This window comes from Papaver somniferum, unplaced genomic scaffold, assembly GCF_003573695.1.
Source record: "Papaver somniferum cultivar HN1 unplaced genomic scaffold, ASM357369v1 unplaced-scaffold_107, whole genome shotgun sequence".
Lineage (NCBI taxonomy): Eukaryota > Viridiplantae > Streptophyta > Magnoliopsida > Ranunculales > Papaveraceae > Papaver > Papaver somniferum.
Window position 1 is genome coordinate 11,844,631 of NW_020619603.1, and position 7,435 is coordinate 11,852,065.

Below are 7,435 nucleotides of genomic sequence, written 5' to 3' on the forward strand. Positions count from 1 at the left end.
TCCGTCGACTGATGGAATATTTACGAATGCCAAATTTAAAATAAAAAACCATATATTTCCACAAGGCTACGTCTTTTGGATGTTAGAATTGAATTGGATGTGTATAAAGTAAAAACTGGCACATGCTCTCTCCTAGATGTAATTTGGGCTAGTTCGAGGATTATCATCAGACCCGAAGACCCATTAATAAGTTTTCTTGTTTTATTTTCTTTCTACAGTAAAACCTCTGTATAAGAATATCTTAGATACCACAAATTAATATTCTTATATGGAGTATTCTTATATGGAGGTCTAACTTGAATAGACCAAATGAAATTTTTTCATGTGTATTTGGGCATATTCATGCATATGCACAGAAAACACAAAAATGTATCTAAGTATATACTAAAACTATCTAAATGAGGTTTTTTTTTTATATTTATGTATACACAAAATTTGTAATAAAATAATTTACATACATCACAATTATCAAATCGAAAATTGACAAATGAAATCAAATGAGTATGAAGATATTCGTATTAAGTTATGTACAAAAATAAAAAATCCATGTTGAAGCAAAACGAACTTGTAATATATATGGTTACAATAATCTCTTCATTTTAAACTTTGTTGTATGGCAAGTGCTATATATTTATATTATGATGTCAATTATTCTTACATGGAGGTAGGTTCCTTAAGACTGGACCAGGAAAAATTATGACTTATTCTAATATGGAGTTTATTCTTAAATATAACTAGCCCAAGTCGGGACCATAAAATTTTATTCTTATATGGAGTTTATTCCTATATGGAGTATTCCTCCAGAGAGGTTTTACTGTATTGCATAGAATCTATACTGAAAAAGCGGGGGTCTAACGACACCACCCAATATTTCGATTAGCAATTTGTATGGACTAACTCCGAAACACTTTGCTAGAGAATCAACTAGACAGTCAGACTTAATCTATATAAAAAGTATCTCAAGGAGTTATTATCTCAATCTCTCGATTTGATTTCTACTCAAGATAAAATAAATAGCGAGTATTTATCAAAGAGAGATAACTTGGACGGTACCAAAGACCAATGTCCAAGGATCAACCAACTACAATCAACAACCAAAAGTTGGATTAGAGAAGTTGATGATCACGAACGCACAACCTGTATTATTTCTATTATAAAAAATATAATGCGGAAAAGAAATAACACATACAACAGAAGTTTTGTTAACGAGGAGACCGCAAATGCAGAAAAACCCCGTGACCTAATCCAGATTGAATACACACTGTATTAAGCCGCTACAGACACTAGCCTACTCCAATCTAACATCTGACTAATCTATAGTTGAACCCCTACCAATATACCACTGATACAAGGTACAGTTGTACTCCTACGCCTCTGATCCCAGCAGGATACTGCGCACTTGATTCCCTTTGTTGATCTCATCCACAACAAAGAGTTGCTGCAACCCAAAATCACATACTTGATAATAAACGAATCTGTCTCACACAGAAAAGTCTATCGAAAGGATAAATCTCTCTCCCACAGATAAACCCTAGGTTTTGTTTCGTCTTTAGATATAAAATCAAGGTAACAAGAACCAATTGATAATCCGGACTTATATTCCCGAAGAACAGCCTAGATTAGTCAATCACCTCTCTACAATCCTTCCTGACTACACAAGCGCATTGTTGAGGAATCACAAACAGTGACACGAAGATGTTTGTGACTTCTTTATCTTGCCTATCGGAGAACTCTCACTATCTCAAGACAATCAATCGATTATACTTGTATGATAGAAGATGCAAGATCAGATCACACAACTACGATAAAAGTAGTATCGGTCTGGCTTCACAATCCCAATGAAGTCTTTAGGTCATTAACTCGAGTTTATAGAAGAAACTCAAGAGTTAATGAAGATCGACTCTAGAGAGAGCACTAGTAGCACACAGACGTGTGAGGATTAGGTTTGCTCAATGCTAGAAGTCTCCTTTATATAGCCTTCAAATCAGGGTTTTTCCTTAGGTACAAAGCAAACTCTATTCACCGTTAGATGAAAACCTGATTTATATTCAAGCCAATATCTCTCAACCGTTAGATCGAAAGACATATCTTGTCACACACACTTGGGTACACGTTTACTGGGTTTGAGAAACCATGCCGAAACGAGTACACGTATGTTGGTTCAACATGATAACCCAAAAGGTCAACCATATGAGCATCTCACATTAATCATGTTCTTCTTCACCATAACTAGTTCAATTGACTCAAATGAACTAGTTAAGAGTTGTTCAATTGCTATGAGATCTTATGTAACTACACAAGACACAATTGAAACAAAGATGATTCGATTCGATTAGAATCGGGTCATGAACATTATAGCCACAGTTTGCATAAAGCATTCCTTAATAATTAATATCATAACCTCTTGATCTCAAAAACAAGTTCGCGGATTTAAGCTAATCGGTTGAGTTTTCCAAAATCAACAGAAATTCTCGGGTCGAAAACTTCCGCCAGTTCGCGGACTGGGTTCGCGGACTTAGCACACAAACGAGTTTTGGAAATCCCAGCAGAAATTCTCGGTCGAGAACTTCCGTCAGTTCGCGGACTGAGTCTGCGGACTGGGTTCGCGGACTTGGCAAGCCAATTCCACAATCCTACCGATTTCTCTTGATCAACAAAGTTCGGAAACTTCGATTCAAGGAATATATGGTTATATAATCTAAACTCTCATTTCAATCATTGAAACATTCTCAGAGGGCGATATTCAGTCGTGAACAACAACAGACCTTTCTCGTCAGAGAAATTTCCAAAGTGATTGAAACTTTCATGACATTCGTCACTAGGTGAAGATAAACCTGATCAAAGCGAAACGCTTTACCAACACATGATTTCGAGTAAAATATAAGCAATGAATACTCAGCTCGAAATATCAAGTGTATATGATCTAGTCTATATAGCATACGACTTTTGTCTCATAAGAAGTAGGAGAAGAATAGATAGACTTTCGAGTGATAGATAAGTTCAAGTCTTCACATACCTTTTTGTTGATGAAGTTCCACGGTTCCTTGGTGTAGATCTTCGTCGTTGTCGTTGAATCACCATGACGTCCTTGATCTCAACTATACTTTTCCTATCCTAGTCCGAGACTTAGCTAATAGGCAAGAAATCAAAAGTTTATAGTTTTGATCACTAACATTGACAAACATGCTTGATATAGCAACGCATGCGAGGTTGACAGAGCTATGCTCTAACAATCTCCCCCTTTGTCAATTTTTGTGACAAAACTATTAATACATATGGAATACAAAAAAGATAAACTTTAGTGGCTCCTATTCCATAGTCCAATCTTCAACGTTCCTTGAAATCTTTGTCCTTCCAAGTACTCCAATGATCCCAAAGGTTCTAAGTTTAGTATCACCGTTGTTGAAGATCCATAGCTATAACCGTGAGAGAAATCGAGATTCTCGATCATTATTATACAGTGTCATAGTATTATTATGTACATCAAAGTCCAATTGCATCACGACTTTAACAATAATACTATGGTGATATGTATCATTCCCCGGCCGAGACCACAACTTCCTTAGCCGAGTAAAGACCATAACTTCGTTGTACGAGGTATCCCGTACCATTACTCGACATATCCAGTCGATACGGAACCTCACATATGGCTCTCCAGCTGTTAGAGCATAGTTCGGTCAACCTCGCATGCGTTGCTATATCAAGCATGTTTGTCAATGTTAGTGATCAAAACTATAAGTCTTGATTTGCAGCCTATTAGCTAAGTCTCGGAGTAGGATAGGAAAAGTGTAGCTGAGCTCAAGGACTTCATGGGATTCAACGACAACGCCGAAGATCTACACAAGGAACCGTGAAACTTCATCAACAAAAAGGTATGTGAAGACTTGAACTTATCTATCACTCAAAAGTCTATCTATTCTATCTCCTACTTCTTATGAGACAAAAGTCGTATGCTATATAGACTAAATCAGACACATTTGACATTTCGAGCTGCGCATTCATTGCGTATATTTTTCTCGAAATCGTGTGTTGGTAAAGCGTTTCGCTTTGATCAAGTTTATCTTCACCTAGTGACGAAAGTCATGAAAAGTTTCAATCACTTTGAGAATTGCTCTGACGTGAATCAGTCTGTGAATAACGGATACATAGCGTCCTCTGAGAATGTCTCAATGGTAGAAATGAGAGTTTAGATTATATAACCATGTATTCCTTGAACCGAAGTTTTTCAAACTTTGTTGATCAAGAGTAATCGGGAGTATTATGGTATTGGCTTGCCAAGTCCTCGAACCCAATCCGCTGACTCGGTCCGCGAACTGTCGGAAGTTCTCGACCAAGAATTTCTGCTGGGAATTCCAAAAACTCGTTTGTGTGTTAAGTCAGCGAACTGGCGGAAATTATCTTTCTGAGAATTTCTGTTGATTTTGGAAAACTCAACCGATTAGCTTAACTCCGCGAACTTGTTTTTGAGCTTAACAGGTTATGATCTAAAGATGTGCCCTGAACATGAAACATTAAATTATTAAGGAATGCTTTATGCAAACCGTGGCTATAATGTTCATGATCCAACTCAAATCAAATTGAATCATCTTTGTTTCAATTGTGTCTTGTATAGTTACATAATATCTCATAACAATTGAACAACTCTCTAACTAGTTCATATTGAGTCAATTGAACTAGTTATGGTGAAGAAAAACATGGTTAATATGAGATGCTCATATGGTTGACATTTTTGGTTATCATGTCGAACCAACATACACGTACACGTTTGGGCATGGTTTTCACAAATCCAGTAAACGTTTACCCAAGTGTGTGTGACAAGCTTTGTTTTTCGATCTAACTGGTGAGAAATATTAGCTTGAATCTAAATCAGGTTTTCATCTAACGGTGAATATGGATTGCTTTGTAACTAAGGCAAAATCCTGCTTTGAAGGCTATATATAGGAGACATCTATCTAGAGAAAAACTTAATCCCCACACGTTTGTGTGATACTAGTGCGCCCGCTAGAATCGATCTCCATTAACCTTTGATTTTATTCTCAAAAATCAAGTTAACGACATAAAGACTTCATTGGTATTGTGAAACCAGACCGATACTACTTTTATCGTAGTTGTGTGATCTGATCTTGCATCTTCTATTGTACGAGTACAATCTTTGATTGGCTTGAGAACGTGAAAGTTCTCCGATAGAAAAGATAAAGAAGTTACAAACATCTTCGTCTCACTGTTTGTGATTCCTTGACAAACCGCCTGTGTAGTCAGGAAGGATTGTTGAGAGGTGATTGATTAATCTAGGTTGTTCTTCGGGAATATAAGTCTGGATTATAAATTGGTTCATGTTCACCTTGATTTAATATCAAAAGACGGAACAAAACCTAGGGTTTATCTGTGGGAGACAGATTTATCCTTTTGATAGACTTTTCTTTGTGAGACAATTTTTTTTATTATCAAGTCTATGATTTTGGGTTGCAGCAACTCTTAGTTGCGGGTGAGATCAACTAAGGGAATCAAGTACGCATTGTCCTGCTGGGATCAGAGGCGTAGGAGTACAACTGTACCTTGGATCGGTAGGAGACTGATTGGGGTTCAACTATAGTCCAGTCTGAAGTTAGCTTGTAGTAGGCTAGTGTCTGTAGCGGATTAATACAGTGTGTATTCAACCTGGACTAGGTCCCGGGGTTTTTCTGCATTTGCGGTTTCCTCGTTAACAAAATTTTTGGTGTCTGTGTTATTTCTTTTTCGTATTATAGTTTTATATAATTGAAATAATACAATTGGAAATCCAACTATTGGTTGTTGATTGATATTGATTGATCCTTGGATATTGGTCTTTGGTACCGTCCAAGTTATATCTCTTTAATCGAGACTCGCAGTTTGCTTGAGTAAGATTAAATCAAGAGATTCAGATATTAACTCCTTGAGATACTTTTTATCTAGATTGAGTCTGACTGTCTAGTTGATTCTCTAGCAAAGTATTTCGGAGTTAGTCCATACAGATTGCTAATCGAAATATTGGGTGGTGTTGTTAGACCCCCGCTTTTTCAATTGGTATCAGAGCAGGCAAGCACGTTTAAGACCTAATAAGTCCGTGTTTGTAGCGATCTGACTCTATGGACAGACGTGTTATCTTTGTAAACGTACCACCAGTCTTCGATGGCTCAAATTATCTATGGTGGAAAGTTATTATGCGCACATTTCTTCAGTCGCGTGACTTCCAATCATGGATCTATATTGTGAATGGCTATGCAACTCCCGTTTTTATGGAAAGAGATGCATTTATACCTAAAGATTTACTTATGTGTAATGCTGTCGAGTTAATTGCTGCAAGGAAAAACTTCGATGGGCTAAACGCCATCATGCATGCCATTACCCCAAATATTCATCATCATGTGGCCTCATGCACCACGTCTAAAGAAGCTTGGGATACTTTAGAGATCGTCTTTGAAGGTAACCCCGGTGAAAAGGAAGCTAGGCTTCAAAGCTTTAATTCCGAATGGGAAGACCTCTATATGGCAGAAGAAGATGCGTTTGACGATTTTTATCACAAACTGTCCGAAATTGTTAATGCATCATGTGCATTGGCTAAGACCATTCCTGAAAAGGAAATTATGATGAAAATCCTCTGATCGCTTCCATCCAGATACGAATCTAAAAGACATGTCATCGTTGAGGGATATAACCTTAATACTCTTTCGCGAAACACACTTGTCGGAAAACTTAGAATTTTAGATCGCGAATACATGTCAAGGGATGAACATCATTTGTATAGCAATCATGTCTTGTCTCCTGATCGTAAGACTTGTCGTTCTAAATTGACAAACGAGAAAAATGAGAATTGCTTTATTTCTACGTTGTCTCTGTTTATACAGAAACTTAAGAAAATACTCAGACGTAGCAAAAGAAAGTCTAAAAAAGAAACTCTGTTAGTCAATATAAAGGACAAGAATATCCAGAAAATCCGTACTAATGAAACTGGTCTTACGTGCTATAAATGTGTTCAGGTTACTTCAAAAAATCCAGAAACGGAAGTAAGAGAGATAACTAAAGCATGGATGAATATTCTTGACTATTGTCCAGAGGAAACTATGATTGCTCTGTCAGTCTTCTTGCTGAAAATATTTCTCATGATTCCTTCATGACATGTCCGTCTGTGTCTCATGAGTTGGGTCAGCAAACCTCTTCTGATTGTATGTTGAACTAAATCTCTCTGTTTATTTGAGTTTACCTCAGGATCATCTTAGCGCGTCAACTCAAAAACAGTCCTTCTTGTCTAACCGTTGTACGATGAACAAGAAAAGGAAGTCTACTTTTCATCCAAAAGTGTTTTCAAAAACGGTGCAGGATGTGCAAAGATCAGCAGTCAATTTTCTTAAAACTGTGATTACAATGGATAGGAAAGTTATTTATAACTCTCTTTTTCAAGTGGATAAGCAGAAAC